The sequence below is a fragment of the Notamacropus eugenii genome, chromosome 3, assembly GCF_028372415.1.
Source record: "Notamacropus eugenii isolate mMacEug1 chromosome 3, mMacEug1.pri_v2, whole genome shotgun sequence".
Classification (NCBI taxonomy): Eukaryota; Metazoa; Chordata; class Mammalia; order Diprotodontia; family Macropodidae; genus Notamacropus; species Notamacropus eugenii.
Window position 1 is genome coordinate 88203491 of NC_092874.1, and position 22826 is coordinate 88226316.

The 22826-nt window shown below is 37.6% G+C and overlaps 1 protein-coding gene across 3 annotated transcripts in view; it reads right to left on the reverse strand.

Moving 5' to 3' along the window:
- RNF32 (ring finger protein 32) overlaps positions 1-7502 on the reverse strand; it is a 63138-nt gene extending 55636 nt beyond the window's left edge. For 2 of the 3 annotated variants that reach the window (XM_072652105.1, XM_072652103.1), the window contains exon 1: positions 7358-7502. The gene's annotated coding sequence lies outside the window, so the exon portion shown is untranslated. Of the gene's footprint in view, positions 1-7155; positions 7304-7357 lie in introns of those variants that run through there. The other variant, XM_072652104.1, reaches the window with a different exon arrangement.
- Positions 7503-22826: the final 15324 nt, after the last annotated feature.

Genomic DNA, 22826 nt, shown 5'->3' on the forward strand with positions numbered 1-22826 from the left:
ACCTTTACAGGTTCTCCACAAATAATCTATCTCCTTTACATACGTGACAGTAATACAGAATTCCCATCACAGATGCAACCACAGCACTAACTTTGTTCAGCAGTCTCCTGAGTAATAACACCAAAAGAGGCATTGATCAGGGAGATGTGCTTACTGAAGATATCCCTAGGTTTCAGAGGTGTCTTATACAAAATCCAAAAAAGAAGTGCAAAAAACACTGTAATGAATGCATCGAGTCCCTAAACACTACAGGGCCTTCTCAATGAGAGTCACTAGCCATCCACAAAGGAAAAGCTAAATGTCTAAAAATGTATAGTGCTCATATGATGATATTTTGTTGGACTTGTGGGATAGTCCACAAGTATTTATATCTTTTAGATAGTCAATTATCTACGCTTAGAACTGAGTATCTGAAGGAGATCCAGGTCTGGATCAAATTTAGAAAAATACAAGTTTTTCAATGGTCCAAACTCAATCTTCTAAAAGTTGTTTTTTTTTAACAGTAATATTTTTCCAGGACAGGCTGTCTAGCTGCAAATCAGAGAACACCACAACCTCAGAAGAATAAAAATTGCAAATGACCCCAATATCAAAAGAAAGATTCTGGGTACTTGTAAATAGACTGCAGTTTATCACCAACGATGATGTAAGAAGTGGCATAAAAAGACACTGTCAAGGAAATGTATGTAAAAGGGTAAAAGGAGGTGGACTGGTAGATAAAATAGGAAGAGGGAAAGGTAACAGGAAGATAGTTTAAGTGTTGAAAGACTGTGTCTGTGGACCAGAGAAAGGCTTGCTTACTTTTAGGGGATATGGTTATGAACCACACAGTATAAAGAAGTGTGGAAAGGTTGTGATCTATAATGGTGAAGGGGAAGTCACATTTTCATTTAAGGACTGAAATATTACAAAGAAGAAGTATCTTGAGAAATATGACTGTGGTTAAACTTGAACTCTCTACTACTATACATTTCCAAAAGTTAAATTCATATAGGTATATGTATCACATGAAGAAGGGTAACTAGAACAGCTGACACTGAAATCCATGTCAATTTCATGATCCCTTATCAGACACATTTTGTTGGCCAAACTTTAATCCCTTCTTGGCTCTGCTTTTCCCCTTGGCTCAGCTGCCCTTTTATCCTTTTCCATGCCTGGGGCTTCCTCACCCTGGAACATTCCATTCATCTAATCCCGTGGCCTTCTAGCCCTGGAACATCTCTTTGCCATGCTGGCCCATTTCTCTAATTAGAGAGTTCTATTTTTTGGGGGAGGGGATCAGTTTAGCTTTCTGAACTTCAACAGCATGCCCCACATGGCTATCTCCCTTTTCCCCTTTTCATCTTCCTTCCAGGTGCTATCTTTCTCCATTGCCCCCACTGAGGGTTTTTGTTTGTATTTGTAGCCCCTACAGTTCACTCCAGTGCCTAGTACATAGTAAATATTTAATAAATGTTTGTTGCTTTGCCTTAATGGGACAAATTTCATTTAAATATAGTGAATCTGCATATTAAAATACAATTATCCACTTCTATTCTCATCTGGTCACTTTTAATAATCACTGTAGCTAATAACTACCACTGTTGATTTCTTTCTAATACTTGGTGCATCATAAATGTATGAATCTGTTGCCTTCTAACAACTGTAGGATTTTTTTCCCGCTAGTTTCAAGTCCATTGAAAACAGAGAGAACTGGAAGGGTCATTCCCTTCCAATGAGGTCAGCCTTTCAATAACTGGAAGGCAGCTCCAGGGAGGCACAGATTTGTTTTTCAACAATTAGGGCTAACCAAAATAATATGATAGGTTACCTTGGTAGAGAATAGATTTGCCCTCATTGGATCTCTTCAAGCATGGGCCTTTTGAACACTTGTTGGAGGATATGATAGAAGAGATTTATAGGAAGGTACAAGTTGGATTAGATAATCTCTAAGTTCTGCTCTAGTTCTAAGATTCTGTGATAAATTCCCTAGGGGTTATTTCATTTTTTTGGTCTTTGTATGGCCAAGTAACATCTCTGATGTCAATTTCCTTTTTCTGTAAAATGGTGGTGTTGGCTAGATGACTTCTAAGATCTATTCCAGTTTTAAATCTATGGTAAAATTTAGAAATGATTAAAATGCAGTAATAGTGTCAATGACAGTTTCTTCCACTGTTGATGAACAGGTGTTTGTTATTGATAATACCTGAATGATCTTTGTTTATTATGAAATATCAGGGAAACCACCACTATGAAATATTACTTGGAAAAGAGACTATTTTTCTGTAGAACTTTAGATATTCTTCAAAAATAAGTTGCCCTAAGTCACAGAACCATAGTTGGAATAGCTACTAGAAGCTACCCAGTTCAACTTGTACCTAAGAATTTCCTTATATAATACCTCCTCACAAGTTCTATCTAGCCTTTTCTGGGCCCTTTTTAACTAAGGAGAAATAATCACCTCCAAAAGCAGCTCATTCCTTTACTCAACATTTCTAATTACTGGATGTTTGTCCTTATATCAAGCCTAAGTTTCTTTCTATAGATCTTACAACAACCATTGTCCCTACTTCTGTCCTCAGTTCAAACAGAACAAAGCGAATTAATTTTCCCCATGTAGTCCTTCAAATACCTGAAGGCAGCTATCATATCATCCATCCCTAAGACTTCCTTTTTCCAGGTTAAGCTCCTCTTTTCCTTCAACTATTCCCTGTAGAACATTATTTTAGACATCACTCCTCCTTTCCCCAACTTCTCTTTGCTATCTTTTGGACTTGCTAATATTTTTCCAAAAATGTGGCCACCACATGAGTTGACTAAAGCAAAATACAGAAGTACTGTTATCCAAAGCATTAACTAGGGTAGAGCAGGGTACTGAAATTTGGAGGACATGAACATTTAAAGTTTTTAGAAGGTTACTCAACTTAAAATTTTTCCATCTTTACATTTAACTTTGCTACCTTCTTTGTTGCCACTCTTGTTCTGAGAATGAAAATCAAATCGATGTAACTCATCACTATAGGAAAGGGTATGTAAATCTTCCAACTAATGGTTCCATTCACAATCCTTAAACTAAAACTCCTTTCCTTAGCCACCATTCCCTTATATGTGTTATACACCCTACTAGAATATAAGTTCCTTGTGGGCAGGGGCTATCTCATGTCTGTATTTATAAGCCCAACATAGTGCTTGGTCCCTTTGCTAGATGTTTAATAAATGCTTGTTACTGTTTATCTCTTCATCTCCCTTTGAGTCCCCTGAAACTTTGATTGATTCTTTAGAGGCTATGGTTATCCGTGATTGGCAGCAATAAGCCATCATTCAAATATTGCCAGTAAAAATGATGTTTTTTGTTTCATGGAGTAGCTTGGGGGTCATTGAAAACATTGAGCAATTTCTCAAATAAAATTCAGGTCACTCTTACCTTTCTAATAAATAACAAAAGGTCCACTTTGTCATCCTCCTGCAGTACCTGTCCAGGATATACATCATAATTTGGACAATATATATTCTTCAGTGATTTACTTTTTTCCTGGGGGTATTTTGAGGTCATTGTTTATTTGGATTCTGAGCAGAATAGTTTCCATGATATTGGCAAACATCTTTTGCAAGTAAATATTTCCTTGTTTTTGGAATTGATCTTGGTAATTAGAAGGCTTTTGAACAAAATTATCTCTTTTGTGGTTGCCTCTATGATGGAATTATGTGTTACTTAAATCTATTCCTGGGAAACATCTTATTTGATGAAAGTAATTTTTTAAAAATAATTTTAATTTTTTCCCCAATTACATGTCAAAACAATTAATATTTTGTTAAAGTTTTGAGTTTGAAATTCTGCCAAACCTAGAGGCCTGTATTGGGCTACCCGAGTCTTTCTTACCTCACCTCCCGAGGTCTTCGGCTGGCCATGCCGGATGCATGTATGAGAGAAAGGACGTTCCAGAGTCAAACAGGGGTTGAGCTTTATTACAGGGTTTCGGTTACAAGTGCAGGGGGAGTCTTCTTTCTTAGGAGGAAGAGGGGGAGATTTCCTAAGGAGGCTAAGCTTAAGGGATTGGAAGTAGAAGTACAAGCGGGGAGGGAGGGGGAGGGGAGAGAGAAAAGAAAAGAAGCGGAGCCCTACTTTTCTCTTTGGCTCCACACGTGCTAAGAGAGAGCTTTCTGGCTTCCTCAATCCTACTTAATCTTCAGCCACACAGTTTGCATCTCAATACCGTGCTGTTAGGTAACTAGGTGTGCTCCAATCCGGGACGACCTTGAGGGCAGGGAGACTCCACCCATCACGTATCTCCAGGGGAGAGGCGGAAATACCCGAGCTAGCCGAGCTAGCTCAGTCTGACCTTCTCGAACCCCCGCTGTTCATGGAGGGCCTCGTAAGACTCTAAGATTTAGAAGTCCCACTTTTACCTGCCCGAGACTGTCCACACGGAATTGAGCTTCCAGTCCCAACAAAATTCTATCCTTCTTTCTGCCTCTCCCTCTTCCCTGAGACAGTAAACAATCTGATATAGGTTATGCATGTACAATCATGCAAGATATTTTCATAGTAGTCATTTTGTGCAAGAAAACTAAAAGAAGGAAAGAAAGTGAAAAATAATAAGCTTTGGTCTGTATTCAGACAGCATCAGTTTTTTTCTCTGGAGGCAGATAGCATTTCTTTCTTCATCATGAGTCCTTTGGGATTGTCTTGGATCATTGTATTACTAAAAATAGCTAAGTCGTTCACAGTTGTTCATCAAACAATGTTTCTGTTACTGTATATAATGTTCTCCTGGTTCTGCTCACCTCATTCTGTATCAGTTCATGTCTTTCCAGGTTTTTTCTGAAACATCCCACTTGTCATTTCTTATAGCACAATAATATTCCATTACAACCATATACACAACTTATTTAGCCATTCCCCAATTTATAACTTTACCCTCAATTTTCAAGGTTCTTTCCCCTTTAAAAAAATCTCTTTGGATACAGACTTAGTAGTGGTATTGTTGGATCAAAGAGTATGCAAAGCTTTATAGCTCTTTGGGCACAGTTCCAAATTAACTCTCAAGAATGAATGGATCAGTTCACAGTTCTACCAACAGTACATTAGTGTCTCAGTTTTCTCACATTCCCTCCAACATTTATCATTTTTTGGGTCATAACAGCCAATTTGATGGGTGTAAAGTAGAACTTTGGAATTGTTTTATGTACATTTCTCTAATCAATTGTGATTTAGAGTATTTTTTCATATGATTATAGATAGCTTTTATTTCTTTGTCTGAAAATTACCTGTTCATATCCTTTAACCATCTATTAATTGGGAAATGATCTTTATTCATATATATATATACATATATATGTATATATATATACGTTTACTTACATATATGTATACAGCATTCTTACAAATGTCCGCAATTTTTCTCCACTTTTACCCTCTTTGAAATACACTGAATCAATCTGCTAAAGGTTCAAAACTATTTTGCTTTTGGTGCAGACTTCTTTCACAGGTCTAGTTCAGCTACTCTTTCCAACTTCAACTTTTTAGGAACCATTTAGGTACCAAATTCTCATGTAGGACATTAAGGACTGAAATATTGATTCCAAATTTGGTGGTTCCAGTACTAGTGTTGATGAGAATAGATTGTTATAGTAAAAATAGCACTTTTTTTTTTTAACTATTCTGTGTCTGTTTATTGTCTAAATCTCACTTGCTTGTTTAAAGAACCACACAATACCTAGCTAGAGTTCAAACTATCTGCCCTGTGAATTCTCCAGCACTTCCTCTGACTCATGGACTTGGATGATACACATCTATAAACATTATTTGCCATGCTCTGGTTTAAGCTGAGTTTCATTCCAAAAATTCTACAGAAAGCTCTTTTCTTTCTCGCTTTACAACTTTCCAACATTTCATGAAATGGTATAGCTTCTAATCTCCAACTGTCTTCTTTACTGTTTAGGAAATGAATCTGTGTGAAGTATCAATTATCACTGCCAAGTCTCACCATGGGCAAGGAAAGCAACTGGTCATCTAATGCCTTCTAATTCTCTTTTTGAAGAAAGTACTTAGGCATGCTCATGAGACTTCTGAATAGCCTACAAAGTTCTGACTTCTTCCATTTCTTGATTGTGAACATATTTTCCAACAGATTCTTCTTTGTCCTTTTATCCATCTTCACCAGATCGAAGATTTAAACCTGGAATCTAGTCCATCCTCATTTTACAAATGAGGGAACATATGTCAGGTTAAATGATCTGTCACACAGGAAGTAGTGGTAGGATGTGAACTCAGGTCTTCTGACTTTTAATGTAGTGATCTCTCCTTTGTACCATGTATGGTTTTTCTCTTCTTTCCCCCTCTAAACAGATGCTTGTTCCAAAGCTATAATTTTCTCCATAGTGATTGTTTTTGCTCATGTTCAATCAAGAAATTAAAATTTTATTTTCTTTAGGCATGTCACACAGTAGATATTTAATAAATGCTTATTTACTTGACTTGATATGATCAACTTCAGCAACTCCTTTAGTTGCATATCTGCTGAAAATTGTGAGCTGTCCTTCTAATTAGTTGCTATTTCTTCGTGTCTTTGGGTTTCATTTCAATAAATTAAATGTTTTGTTACAAACAACACTAAACACCAATATAAACCACTGTATTTGTTTAGATGGCACAGCTGATAGAATACCGGGTCTGGAGTCAGGAAGACCTGAATTCAAATCTGTCCTCAGACACTTACTAGCTGTGTGACCCTTGGCAGAAAATAGGTCTTTAAAAACTTATAATAGAGGCAGGTCCTTTGGCTCCAAATCTACCGCTCTTTCAAGGAAACTAAGGCTCAGCCACAATGGACTGAATTCAATCATTACGTAACTTCAAGCAGCTAAAATCCTGCGCCTGAAATTTGTTGGGACATGACTGCTTTCACCAACTTCCCCGTTTAAAAGTGTTCCCTGAGGGGCACCTTGGCATTCATACACTTCCCAGCGGGCTCCAGGACTGGCTCTGGCCAAGTCACTCACCTCCCTAAGCCTCAGATTCCGCATCTGTTAAGGGGGGATAGTAACAGCAGCATGAGCGCCCTTTTAAGAGTTAAAACGGCACTAAGACTTTGGGGACGCCCCGCAGAGCGCCAGCAAGGTCTTCTCCTCAAACTCTCCCCCACCCCCCACCCCGGCCCAGGCTTTTTTCCTCACCGACACCGAAAGCTGGACCCGCTTTTATCCTTCCCCGAACCCCCGAGCACCGGCACCTTGGGTCTCCCCCGCCCGGTCACTCATCCCCGCAGCCTCCTCTCCCCGGGGCCTTCCCTTGCTCCCGTGTTTATCGGCCCCCTCCCCTCCACCACTGGGAATCTGGGCCAGAAACAGAGGACGCCCTCAGACTTCAGCTTCATACCAGTCGCCGGCTCCCGGGACCCTCCAGCAATGCGTCTTAGAACAGCTCCACCGTTGCTCTGGCAACCAGTCCAGGAGACTCAATAGTTTCCCTCCTCACCCAAGACGCATGCGCACTCCTGCCACTCCTTGCTTTTTTTGAAACAGGCACGCGCGCGCGCGTAAGCCGGGTCCTAAGATGGGCTGGCGGGAAGCGGCGCGGGGCGCTCGTGTGCGCATGCGCGTGGGCACGTGGCGTCTCCTCCCCGAGAACTTTTGGCTGAGGATATTTGAGGCAAGACTGAGTCCAGATCCTCCCACGAACAACACCGGACTGACGCTCTGTAGGATTGAGGGGGAGCGGTTGGGGAAGGGCGTCATGGCTCTTGGAGAAACCGCCGTACCCTAAGCAATCCATAAGAGTCGTTGACCTTCGTATAGCGCTTTCAAGGCTTTCAAAGCGCTTCCCAAGCTTCCGCTCGTCCCGATAGAGCGCCACCACCCCGTGGGGGGTAGGTAATGCAGACTTTGGTTTCTTTCCTTTTTTTTTTTTAAACTGGGCTCAGGGTTCTGTTGGTACCGGGAACTCTCCCGTTAGGAAACAGCGGCTGGTTTGCAGTTCGTGATCTTAGACGGTTCCCGTGAGCCCGGAGAAGTTCAGTGACCTTCCCGGGGTCAGGAGAGGCCCGATCCGCAGCCGGTCCGTGCGTGCGGCCGCGGCCACCCTCCGTCGGACCCTTTGGCCTTTTAAAGAGCGCGCCTCGGGGGGCTGTGTGCTCCAGTCCGTCCCCAGCTCCGCCCGCGGGCCCAGGGCGCCCCTGGGCCCGTGCCACCCCCGGGACCGACTCCTCAGCCCAGCAGCCGGTCCCCTCCCCCTCCTGCGGCCTCCCGCATCTTCACGCACTCCCCGAACTCTGTGTTCGAGCTCCTGCGGTCTAAGAACTCTAGTACTTCCCGCCACCCGCCGCCTCCCTTCTGTCTCCTCGTTTTTGCACCTTCCTTCCAGACTCAGCCCAAACTCTGCCTTTGTGGCCCCTTCCTTACGAAGGCCTTCCCAGCTGAGCTTTTCTCGCATTTCCTCCGTCCCACTGCCCCCGTGCCCGCGTGAGAGGCGGGGAGAAGCTGGCCGGGGCCAGAGAGAGAGAGGAGAGCTCCTCGCGTCCGTGGGCCCTTCTGGCTTCCAGTCTGGAGAGAGGCGTGGTGATGCCGACCCCTCTTCAGATGGATACACTGGAGACTTTCTTGGCTGAGCCAATTTCACTTCCGGCGGAAGAGCGCCTTCGTTCTGCATTGTCCGCTGTGTAGTCTCCTGTGTGTATTTTCTTTGATTTTTGGATAAATGGGTTTCTTTGATATCATCCCTTCAGCTCTTCCGTTTAATTGTAGATCCACATGGTAGAGGATCTCATCTGAAACTCGCTACACTAATGAAATTATGTATCCAGACCAAAACAAAAAGGGTCGGACTGTGCTAGGTGAGCAGGCTTGCCTTCACAATGGTTACGTTCTATTAACAAAGTAACAAGGTAAAGATAACATGTATACAGGATAAATAAAAAGTGCTGGAGGCAATTGACTAGAGAGATAGGAACAGGTCTGGTGCAGAGCTGAAAAGAAGCCTGTGGAAGTCGGTTTGCCAGATCACCTTACCAGCAATGGCATTTATTAGCTGTGTGAACACTAACAAGTCACGTAACCTCTCTGGACCTCAGTTTCCTTATTTGTTAAACGATACCTGCTACCTTGAAGTCAGTCAACAAGTATTTCTTAAGCACTTTAAAAAAAATAGGCTTTGTTTTCAAGAGCTCACATTTTAATGGGGGACAGACAATAACCAGATACATGTGTGAGGCCTCACTCAATCTTCCTTGAGTGTGACACATTTATATTTTTGTGAATTATAAATCTTTTGAGTGGCCATGGGCCTTGTGGTTAGGAACTTTTTATTAACCAAAATATAAAGGTTCCCCTTTCCTAATTTCATATTATTATATCCCTGTGAGCTAAGTAGATGACATAGTTTTTCCTCATTTTACCAACAAGCAAGTTAAGGAGGCAGAAAAGTGACTTGTGTAAAATGACTGTCTAATGGAATTAGTTTTGAACAAAACTGATGGTTTACGTTCTGTTGCTGGAGAAAAAAGATGTAGCTCCAATCACTGTCCCTAGAAACACTTAAGCCTTTGTTTAGTCATTACTTTTCCTCTTGATACCCACTTATAGTCTCACACAAAATCAAAGTTTTGCAACAGGAAAATGAAAAACATAATATAAATGCCAAACAGTAATCTATAATTGATTTTGCAGTATTTCCCCTTATAGTCCATTACCCCAGAACACCTTTGCTATGCTCCCCTCAGAATAGGAATCTTCCTTCTGTGGGCCTTTGAAGATTGTAGGATTTGTTTGATCAGTATTGGACGGTGGTTATACTGTACACTGAACAGAGTGAATACAGTGCTGGTGGAGTCAGGAATATTCGCATTCCAATGAAGCCTTAGACACTTAATTGCTGTGTAAATCTGTTCATGTTACTTAAACTCTGTCAGTCTCAATTTTGTCATCTGTAAAATGGAGATAATAGTAATACTTACCTAACAGTTGTTGTGAGGATAAAATGAGATAATATTTTAAAAATGCTTTATAAACTCAAAAGTGCTGTATAAATGCTAGCTATTAATAGGTAAAGCACATTTGTGTCTATTTGATACTACCTGTCACCCAAGTTTTCATAAATAATTAATTTTATGAATATGATTGGCTGAGAATTTATTATTTTCAGTGCCCCTAAGCGAGTCTCTAAGACTGTAATTGCACAGGAGTTGCTGATCAATATCAGTGGAGGGAAGGAAGTTTTCACATTGGGAATTCATCACACTAATGGAGTCAGAGCTGTTCTCTTTCATTGCCACTCCCTATTCCCCCAGTATTGTATTGGATTATCGTGTTAGAATATCAGTTTTTCAAATGCAGAACTGTTGTATCTGTATTTTGAACAATCTATTTAACAGTTTGATTGCATATCAAAATAAATCAATATTAAACAAAAGTAAACAGCTAATTTTGGCTATTAAGACTTGGTATTAAGGGGTAAAAAAGTATAGTTACAAATTACAAAACTAAATAACAAATCCATTTAGAATCTCACTATTTGCCATTTCAGTCATCTTATAAAACAATTAAAAATATAATCAAATAAATATTACTTGAAAAAATGTATTTGAAATTTTAAAACATTTTCCTCCCAAACTAAAAAAAGAATAAAATCTACTCTGTGACAGCTTCTTCTGGAATGACTAAATTCAGATTCATGTGATAGTCTTCATTTGTTCTGAGGCATTTTGATTTTATAGGAGGGACTTCTAGCTATAGAGTCTTCAGAAACATTTCCTTACAATAATAGTACAGATGATACAAGAACTCTCCTTTACTGTCAAACTGGATGGAATATAGTTTCAAAAACATCAACACCCTCACTTTTTTAACAGCGTAAAGTTTAAAGTTGCACTAAATTGACTACATGAAAATGTTAAATGTGGGCTTTCTTTCGCTGCTGGGTTTGTCTATATGGCCTTTGAAAATGAAAATATGCCAAAAGGAATCTCATGCATAGTATATATGGAAAAAATTTTATTATCAGCATTTTAAAAAATTGCATAGGTGATTAAAACATTAACTTGATGGAACAGAATTACAAAAATGCCATTACCTTCAAATCATTTAACTTCTTGTTTATCTTATTTCTCAAATGTTTTTCTCATCCATAAAATATTCCCAATCTTATCAATGCATGTTTCCTTTCTTTGCTCTTCTTCCTCTCTCACCTCCAACCCTGATGCTGAGAAAAAAATCTAGAGTAAAAATCAGTGTTCCCTTTTACTTAACTCTCAATTTTAGTCTTCATTAAAACTTTCCCCACAGTTTTCTGTTTCCCTTGAATCCTTGGTATTGCCCTAACCCTCTCTATCTTATTATATACAGACTCATACTCAATCTCCACCCCTAATCCTATTCCCAGCAAAGTCCTTGTATTTCAAAGAGTTCAGTGTCCCTACCTGTATTTTGTCACAGCTGTGGGGCCCAGCAGCTGCTTGGAAATTTGCCAGTCTCTCCAGGGCTCTAGCAGCAGCAGTTTCTTTAAAAGCCTGGGGTAGGAGCTTCCTAAAATGCTGTCTTTCTCATAGTTGCCTTGTAGCTGTTTTTTAAGCAGATGACTCGGTAAATGATGACTTGGGACAGTTTCTAGCCCTCTGCCATAATGCTTTTTTTTTCTGGTGGAGTTAAGATATCGTCAGTAAATTGTTTTCTTCAGCTTATGGAGTAGTAGTAGAGTATCATCATTATAGAAGCTGCTCCAGTAGGAGGAGGGAGAGCATTCTCAGGAATCTTTCAGTTATTCTTCTGTTTTAAAATCTTGAATATAAAGACAAGAGACACTTTTAAAATATGTTCTGAAGGGAAAAAAAGAGAAAGAATTCACCTTTTGTTATTTCAATCCAAGTTGTTATGTAGTAAAATTGGCTTTGGCATACTGTTCCATGATAAGTACTATATTCTGTGTAGCAGGATGTTCAAATGAAACCTTGATGGTATTCATCCTGCAGATCATCTCAGTCTCCTATCACTCACTTTTAAAATGTTGGCAAAACTGATTATGCAGAAATTCTTTGAATCCAGTGAGTTTGATTTTGGTAACATGAGCCTTATTGAGATTTTTATGACCTCCACAAATCCAGAGTTTTGGCAGCTATGTAAAAGAATTACAAGTGCCAGATTACCATGACATGCCCCAAATGACCTGGCAAATTCAGACCTGTCTATTCCTATTACACAGTTGCAGCTGAATTCCTCTGAAAGTTGGCTCATGTTGTTCTGCTACTATTAGTAAGGATACAGAGATTGGTTTTTGATTTTCCAACATCCCCCTATGTGCTTCCAGGATAGTGGTTAATTTTTTGTTTGTTATTTTTTTCCTTTCTTTCCCCTCCAACCTCAAGATACTTCCTTTTCCTTTATCCTACTAATCAGACTTTGGTTAATTTCTCTTCAGGATCACAACTTTTCAATTTTCTCTCTTTCAATTTTCACACTTTTAGGTTTTGTACATCTCCTCCCTCTGCACTCTATTGCCAGATATTTAATTGAGTGAATAAATTGATTTCATCCCTTTTCCTTTCTGCCTGATCTTTGTTAGTTGTTAGTAATTATTGAATAAATATTTATTGAGCACCCACTGTATTATGCAAGGTACTATGACAGCCAACGGAGGCAGAACAGTGCTATGAAACACAGTTCTAACCTGGAAGGAGCCTACATTTGAGAAGGAGATGCAACATATACCTATGAAAAGTTTATCAATAACACAAAGCTATAAGTCATAGGCAACAAATAAGTATACTTATAATACTTATAATCAGTAGATTTCAAAGGGTTCGAGAGAAAAGTTATATAGGATTCCCTTACTTCAAAGGAAGTAAGTCCAATAAGCATAGGAAATGCTCAAGAATGAAATTCTGAAGACACAATGGGAAACAATTCCATTGAGGAGGAAATTTACACTTGTCTCAAGACCAATGTGGATGCACAGAAAATTCACCAACCAACTTCATTAAAAAAAAAGTTGTATAGATAATAGAAGATGAATGTAATACTATGGCACAGTTCTATAAAAATAGTGTCAGGAACTCTCAAAATTAGAATGATCTGAAGTTGGCAAAGGAAGTTAAAGATGGCAATAAGGTTTTGTTTTGTTTTATTTTTTAAATTATGTTGGGGAAAAGAGGATCAAAGAAAGAACTGAACTTTTGTTTGGGGTGGATGGGATGATGGCAAGTAACAACTGAGAAGACAAAGCTGTTCAATTCTTATTTTGTTTTTGTTTTCTTTACAAAAAGGAGAACAACCTTTACACTAGTATAAAAGAATAAAAATGACTAATAGGGCCTTAATATCCAAGTTAAAAGAGCAGCTACTTGCCCTTGATGAATTTCAGTTACTTGGCCTTGATGACTGACCTCCTCAAATCTTGAAAGATCTCTGATTGCTGACCCACTGTTGGTAATATTTGTTTTAATTCAATTTTATTTTATTTTCATTGACTAGTTCTCTCCCTCTTTCTCCTCCTTCTTCTAGTGAGATAGCAAGGAAAACAAAACCTGTTACAAATATGTATAGTTAAGCAAAACCACATTCACCTGGTCCAAAAAACAATATGCTTCAATCTTCACTGAGTCCATCACCTTTCTATCTGGAGGCGGATAGCATGTTTCAACATGACTCTTCTTGAACGGTGTTTGGTCATTGTGTTGTCAGCAGTATTTGAAAGCTCATGGAAAACAGAGTTAATACAAGATTATATAAGGGCAGATGTCCCAATTAAAAAAAAAAGAACAGAGCTAACCAGTCAGTCAGAAACCATCTATTAATAACTTTCTATGTGCCAGGCACTGTGTTAAGTGCTGGTGATATGAAGAAAGGTAGAAATAATTGTAATAATACTCTACACTTAAGAAAAATCCTTTTATTAAGGTCATTTATTGTATGAATTTGGTGGATTCAGTCAAAGGGCCACAAATGAGGATCTAGAGGGCCACATGTGACCTCGAGGCTGCAGATTCCCCACCCCTACTCTAGAGTTATTGTTTTGACTCTTATTTTCACAGACAAGTCCCAAGAGTATGGCTACTAACGTCTTCCCTCCATACTCTGGGTATCTCTGAGGGTTTGGAGAATGTTTTTCTGCTGCTCTGTAGCTCATGAGATCCCACTAAAATGTTTCCCCAATGATTATAAGTTGATATCAACTAGTCAGCAGATTTAATTAGTTTTTAGAAATGATTGTTTATTCCAGTTATGTAATTGGTGTGAAATATCATCCCAAAGGTTTATGACATACTCTTCTGCCAGTATATACAGAGTTTAGGGGAAAGTGGTTTCAAGCTTAGAACACACACATAACAAAGGGAAAACTCACAGCTCTTAGCAGTTCTTTGCCTAGACTTCTCAAGAAGGCTCCTTAGGTGTGGTATAACTTTTCTGCTGGACTATGTACAGAGTTTTGAAGTTGCCTTTCTTCAGGCTATCCAGGTTTTGTCTTCAGAAACCAACCCAGACAACGCATCATTTGTTCAGGGACACTGCTAATAGTATAGCATTGATGGAAAAGTCTAAATCCTTAAGTCCTGGAATATTTCTGAGGTCCTTCATCAGTCAAGGGGTAGCAGAGGAGACTAAGACTGAGGCCGAGATGTTCTCCCATACACTCATCAACTCCTTTTCAGGGATTTGGCCCGAAACTGCTTTCTTCTGACTTTCTTGTTGTTGTTCAGTCACTTTTCAGTCACTTCTGATTCATGAGCCCATTTGGGATTTTCTTGGCAAGGATACTGAAATGGTTTGCCATTTCCTTTTCCAGCTCATTTTACAGATGAAGGACTGAGACAAACAGGGTCAAATGACTTGCCCAGGATCATGCAGTTAGTAAGTGCCTGAGGCCAGATTTGAACTCAGGAACTCTAGCCTGGCAAGATCCTTTTGAATCCTGATTCTAACATCCCTGGCTCTCAGTTGCCTCTGATCTTCAATTCTACCTATCTTGATGATATTATACAGAACCTAGATGGCAGGCTAAAGTCCCTTACTCAATCCATACAGATTTCCTTTTACATATAGGGAGATGTTCAGGCCTTATTCGTATCTAATGAGCAATCAAGATGTGTAGTCTCATTTGACAATGTGTCAGGGCTAAGTAGACTGGGATGATTTTATAGGCAAGTGAACTTAATGGAAAATATTGAAAAAATTATAGAATGGGTCATTGAAAAATTATTGGTATATATCTGGAAAAGGAGGTCATAATTACAAAGTGATTTCATCAAGAACAGATCATGCTAGACTAATCTCATTTACTTTTTTTGACAGGATTACTAAACTAGTAGATGAGGAGAATGCTGGGGGATAGTTTAGAATTGAATGAAACATTTTGTAAAATATATTTTTTTATGAAGATGAAAAGATATGAATTAGATGAAAATACAATAAGAACTGTTTGGATGGCCAAACTTAAAAAGTAGTTGTTCAGTGTCAGTGAGGCAGAGGTCTCTAGTGGAATACCCCAAGGATCTGTGCTTGACTCTATGCTATTCAACATTTTTATCAACAACTTTGTTAAAGACATTAGGATCATCAAATTTGCAAATGGCAGTGAATGTTAGAATCAGGATTCAAAAGGATCTTGCCAGGCTAGAGAATTGGTCTAAATCTAATATGATGAAATTCAGAAGGGATAGATGTAAATTCTTACACTTGGGCCCAGAAAATTATTTTCACAAGTATAAGATGGGGAGGCATAGTTAGATAGCAGTTGTTGTAAAAAATGTCTGGGAGTTTTAGTGGTCATCAAGATCCATATGAATCAGCAATATAATGTGTCAGCCAAAAAAGCTAATGCAATCTTGGGCTGCATTAAAGGGGCTTAGCTTCTACAAATGAAGAGGGATATGAAACTGTCTTCATGTATTTGAAGGGCTGTTACATAGAGGAGAGATTTGATTTTTGATGTTTTGCCTCAAAGGGTTGAACTAGCAGCAATGGGTATAAGTCATAAAGAATAAAATTTAGGCTTAATGTAAGGAAAAACTTCCTAAGAACAAGTACTTTCTACACATGGAAGAGCTTGCCTTGAGAGGTGCAAGGTTCTTCCTTCTTGAAAGTCTTCAAGTAGAGTCTGGATGACCAATTGTTAGATGTGCTATTATGAGGATTTTTTTTTTTTTTGGTATATCCATTGATCAGATGGTCACGGAAGTCCCCACGCTCAATTTTGTGTTTCTGTGAAGTACTTAGATGCATTCAGAAGATATGGCATTTGAATTGTTATTTGGAGATTAGGTAGACTTTGATAGGCAGAGAAGAATGAAGAACAGTGTAGATGAAGATGCAGAGTTGAGAACAAAGGTGGCACATCCAAAAAGTAGTGAGTGAGTCAATTTGACTCTAGCAGAAAGTTGTGTTTAAGAGTGGTGGCTGTTCTGACTGCTCACCTTCAGGGGTCCCTGAACTCTTTGTGAACATGAACTACTTTTCATTTCCCAGTATGATCTGAGGCAGCCCTAACAATAATTTACATTTTTGTAGCTGTAGAGAAGGGTGGGATGTAGTAGAGAGAGAAGTGTGATAGACAAGGGGCATGGCAATGTCCATCAACTTAGAGAGCTACTAGGTAAAAGTTTTAAGATTAGCTCAGAAACTCTGTTTTTGTGGTTGAGGGTCCCTGACTTTAAAATTACAGTTGAACGGTGGAAAGAGCGCTTCGTTTATTCTTAGAGAATCTCAATTCAACTCCTGTCAATGCCATTCATTACTTTTGACCATGGGCAAGTCTTTTAAACTCTAAGCCTCAATTTTCTTATTGAGATAAGACTTCTCATTTTCTCTCCCCCATATATGTAATCCATTGCTAGATCTTTTATTTCTCTCAGCAATATCTTCTATATATGTTCCCTTTTCTCTGTGTAGGCAACCACTACCCTATTTCAGATTTTCATCAGTGATAGATTCCTAATTTATCTCCCTAAATAAAGCTTCTTCCCATTCTAATCTATCCTCCACTTAGCTGCCTACATGATTTTTTAAAAGTATCAGTCTGATCATGTTACCTCCCTACTCAATAAACTCTAGTGTCTTGCCAATTACATGGGCTTTCTGAGATGATCAACATTTTAGAGCTGGGAGAGGCCTTAGAGGCCATCCACTCCAAACTCTTATGAGTAAGAGTACCAGGATCTATTCTATGACTTTATGTTCAGACTCAGTATTCAGAAGTAACCTGATAACTATATTCTCCTAGTGTATCTCTCTGCCTTCTTTGCAGAGCTGGGGGTTTATGGGAGTGGAACAATGCAATTACTATGGTACTTAGTTGATGTATTGGTTCATTTTGCTGTATTCCTTTTTGTTTTCTCATTAAAGGATGTTTACTGCATGGAGGGGAGGAAATGATATAAGAAAAGGATAATAAAAATGTTTTAAATCACATTCTCCTGATCTAATCCTCAGATCACTTCATCCAGCACTGAAGAGGAATCATAGATATTAAATGGACAGCATTAAACTCCATAAAAAAGAAACTCAGCTTATGGAGATTCTGATTTTAATTACAAATATATTCCTAAATTGTTTCTCTGTTAAAAAAAAGTTTCTTACTGGGAATACGTTACTTTGTCTATAAACTCTATATTTGTTCATTTTATATCTATATCTAATTGTTCCTATATTAATCATATTTGGTTTTTCACTTTTAAAATACAGTTCTCCTATAATTAGTTAATTAGTGAAAGGAGGCATCGTAGACAAAAAGGGAGTTTCTAATCATACATGACTTTTTAAAAGAATCCTTAGTTTCATTGATTTCCTCTTTTTTGCTAAGAAGTTAACAAAAGAAGTGATTTAGGGATGCCATGTTTGAAGGCATAGAGAGGCAGTGGGGCATGGGGATAGAGAGCTGACCTTGAAACCAGGAGGACTTGGTTTCAGGTTCTGCCTTACATGTACTGACTCTGTGATGCTGGACAAATTCCTTAACTTGGCTGCTTTGTGTCTGGGAACACCCCCTAATCCAGGGACCAGATTAAAATTTAATTGAGAAATATTGAGCAAAATACATTAAAACACAATAGAACATGAATAATGTCAATATATTGTTTTTCTAAGTCAATATGTGCCCACAGGGATCTTTATGTATGGTTTAGTGACTCTGTTTCTATTTAAGTCTGACACTACTGCAGGAGGCTACTCCTCTCTAAGACAAAAAAGTTGCAGAGAAGGTGGCCCAGCATGCATTATTATACAGGGAGTTCCCTTGCCTGAGAGTTACAGGTCCTATCATTATATTTTGGGGACAAATTTGAGTGAATCAGGTACTATTTAGTGCTTTTCTCAGGTGTCTGGTGTATCTCTTTACAACATAACAGGCACTGTTAGCTGCTATAATTATGCTCAGATTTATTACCTCCTTTTCTTGAATGCATAATTATTTGTGTGCCTACATAATTAATGATAAATGACTTCAATAAAATAAACATTGTTGCAAAAAATGAATCTAGTGTAAAAATCTGGTGACAGACATTAATTTAGACAATCAATTTGTAGAAAATCAAATATTTTTATGTATTTGGAGATAAGTAGGCCTATTAGCCCTAGAGACTAGGAACAAATGATTTCTGTTTTGTTGTTTTCAGAAGTATGGTCTTATTCCATGTCAGTGCCACCCTTCATTCTACTTCATAAGTCACGCTCAGTATGCCATAATGATAGGATATCCGCACATAGATGCCATACATTTGTACAGTGCTTTACCACTTAAAAAACCTTTTTTTTAAACAAAAACTTTCATATAGTTCTCTGATCCTCACAACAAATGTGAGGTAGGAAGGAGCAGAGATTATTAATCTTATTTTAGAGTTGTGGAAAATGGAGGAATCTGGGTCTTTTGACCCTTCTTCCAGGGCTTTCCCCCTACTGTAACCACACTGCTCCCTCCTACATAAACGTAAGGGAAACCTTCCCATTGTTTACTCCTCAGTCTAGGCTGTGACACTAAAAGACTAACCTGACATTTCTAATACTGATGAATTTTAAAGTCGTGTTTCCGTCTGCCACTAAATCTAGAGGAGTATACCCATAAATGCATAAAGATGTTAGATCCCAAACCTCTTAACTCTAACTTTTTACTGATCTGAGCCATTGTTTGTTAAAACTAGAAAAGAACATGAAGGAACAAAAGCAGTCCAAGCAAACAATTAATTTATCTCACAACATAATCAAATGACGACCAGTAAAAAGAATCTGAAACCAAATGTTCAAGTTAAGATTGTATGTCTTTGTTTTACATTCAGATTTTATTGAGTTTAAACAAGGATTTTATTAAAGCCTTGACTTTTAAAAGGTCATATTGTGAAACATTTTTTTTCCTAATACCACCACAAATCAGGTGAAAGGCATGCAGAGGTGAAAGTTAAATTAAAAAAAAAAAGCCATTTCAAATAGCATTCTTTTTTTTTTTTTCAAGACAAACATCAACCCTGGAAGTATTAAAAGCACGTTCCGAAATCCACTCTGATGACAGTTTAAAGAAAGCGGCTTTTATGTGCTACTGAGCCCTGCTCTGCAATGTCTTTTAAACGCGATTGTGTACCTAAAAATACAAGCAAGGGCCAGAATCTGGACTTGAAGAGGCACCTTTTGATTGCATACATTGAACTAAATCTTTAACTAATAAATTGTTCCACACCTTTGTCTGAACTAAGAAAGGCAAAGGTCTGTGTTTTCTCACAAGAATGTACAAGCCTCCTCAAAAGTAATATGATTTTCTTCTCTAAGTCTGTATTTGTTGACTTAAAGAGTTTCTGTGAGTGACAATGTGCATCACTGTTTTTTTTTTTTACTTCTGTCATCTGTGCTACTGAGTATACCTTCACTCAGATCAAAGTTGAAAGCTTCTAAAAAGATACACAAACCACAATGTGACAAATAGCATGCTTTGTTTGACACAGCAAACAAGAAATTACTTTCATCAACCAGGTAAGGAATCCCACGTTTTCAGTGCTTGATTCTGAGGTCTGAAATGATAGGACTTTACTTCATTCTCAAAGAATGAGTAGCTTTCAGTAACAAGGAAAAGGAATAAACAAAACCTGTGCATTAAAGATATTAAAGGTTTTATTGGTTCAAGAATTGTTGTTTCCTTTTGCCCTTATCTAAAACAATTTGGAAGCTGTAACAGAATGGCTTATCATAAGACATATCTTTATATATCAGTTGAAAAATAATCAGTGTTGCAACTGGGACAGAGCGGGTGATTTCCCAAATCAGGGTTCATTCATAAAGAAATTCATAGTCAGACAGAAATTGAGCGATATAATTGTACTTATTTGAATATTTCAGAGATGCATGATTTCATCTGGTTTGGGGGCTGCTTTTACCTAGCAATAGATTACAGTTGCCTTATGCAGTAGTAGGTGATCCTTGTTATTTAGAGGGGGTGGAAAACATTCCTCATCTGGTGGCTATCCTTCTAAGGATGAACCTCTCTGAACTTAGCTAAGCTACTCAGACATAAATAGCTGTTAGCTAGACAACAGACATACAGTCTGTCACAGAACCCATACTCTAAGCTTTTCCAGCTTGGCAAGAACCTGCCAAAGCTTGCACCCTGCCTGTATGGCCTTAGAGAACCCAAAGTCAATTACTTTCACGCCACTTTGAGACGTTGCATGCCACTTTTAAAATACATCAATTGAAATTTGACTTTTTTTGGAAATAAAATTTAAGCCTGAAACCATTACTAGGGTCAACCAAAATAAATATCTGGTGTTGTGCTTAACAAAGACATTGAAAATGGAGTGTATTAATTTTGAAATACATAGAAATTATAGGTCTGGCTAATTATACTAAATTTTATGTTTTTATTTGGCCCCTGTTAATTTTGTTTACTGAGCATTTACTTCTCTTAGATTAAAATACATTATCAAGTAAAAGTTAATAGAAAAAAACACAACTCTTACGGATATACTATCATTTTAATATCTCTATTTGAAAATGCAGAGATTTTCATTTCAATTAGAGCAGTCAGATTTTTCTGTCAATTCCAGAACTGCACATAAGGACCTTTGAAAAGGAAAGGGATTGTTTCTGTAATAGCAATGGCCATATAAAAGATGAAGACATACATTCCAGCTAATTCCATTCTTAACTTAATCAACTTGTTTCTCCTGGTTAAATGTTTGACCAATCATTAAATGACTTACTATGTGTAATCCTTGAATGTCTAGTTTGTGATTAAGTATAATAAGATTTTGATCACTCATTCTAAAAAATGGAATAAAACTTTTCCATCCTAGACTGAATCTTGTATTCAGCAGTTTTATAACTTACAATTAACACTGAAAATTAAAGAGGAATTTCACATCACCCTACAGGATAAAAGATACTTAACTGTCTCTTGAAAGAGGGTACATGTTAATTTTGTTAATCTGTTCAAAGTAGCTGTAGCTACCTATTGTATTTCCTGTGTAAGCTTTTACTACAAGGTGCCACTTTTAATAAGCAATGGCAATTAAAGAGTCATGTTAGTTTTACAGCAGAAGTTTGTGGCAGGATCATTAATTTCTTCCAGCTTGTATGTTTTTTATTTCTATTCAAAACATTTTGGTTTATTCAACATATGAATCACCGTGATAGTTAATATTCAAGCATTGTCAATTTTTTACTTTAGGACGCTGTCATGTTTAAAGTGAAAGATCCTTCTTATTTCTTCTGAAGAATATTAGACCAATAAATATGGAATATTTCTCCATGGGAATGTTCTGAAAGTTTTACATTTTGAATAACATTTTAGATCTTAGTTTTGGAATCCTGTCAACCATAAATACAAAGACATTGGTTTCATTTCTCTTAAATTTGTCGTGCTGGGTTTATCAGTAGATACATAATTTAAAAACAAATATATTATTTAGTTTCAAATCAACAGATTTCTTAAGTGCAGAGTATTGTTTTAGATCCTGGGAGAAATGCAAAGTTTGGATATGTCATGATCCCTGCCCTTAAGGAATTTGTCCTTTAATTAGGGGCTATGATGCAAATATAAATACATATAAAACAAAATATATATTAAGTATATAAAATAAGCATAGAAAAATGCTAAAATCTGATGGGGGATCTTGGAAAATTTCTTGGATGAGGTAGTATTTGTGTTTAGTTTTAACATGAATGAGTTAATGAATGAAAATAGTATTGTCTTTATTATGTGTACTGTATTAAATTTAAATATATGTATATTTATAACTATAACTATATATATGTGTCTATATCTATATCTATATATCTTATTTCCCCACTAGACTACAAATTCCTTGAGGGCAGGGATAATGTCTAATTTAAATTTTGCATGTCCTCCAAAGTCCAGCAGAATTTTCTATATAGAGTAGGCACTTGACAAATAGTTGTTGAAATAAATTGAAATTGAATGAAAGATGAGCAAAAATTTATTGGGGGTTTATAGTGATCCATTCCACATAAATGAACAGACACTATGTAGCTTTTCAAATTATTACTTTTCTACTATCTCATACTACATTTTGAACTATAATAGGATCATCAACTTAATAAAAGTTCTTAAAAACTATATTTGTTTTGTTGCAGTGTTTTTCTTTTATTTAAAGAAACACTTTAAAGAGTAAGAAAGCATGTGAGGACATTTACAATAGGATGCTATCACTTGGCGCAGCTGGCAGCATTCAACATTCAACTTCCTACATCATAGTATACACAAAGCCTGATGATAGCTTACAAAATGCACACACCTGCCATGAATTAGTGTTTAAATCTATTCAAACTGAAGCTCTTTATGATTCATTTTAAGAATAGAGATGGGATAGTAATTATTAAAGGATTTAATATTAATAGAAAGCATAACATAAGAGAAGCTTTCACTA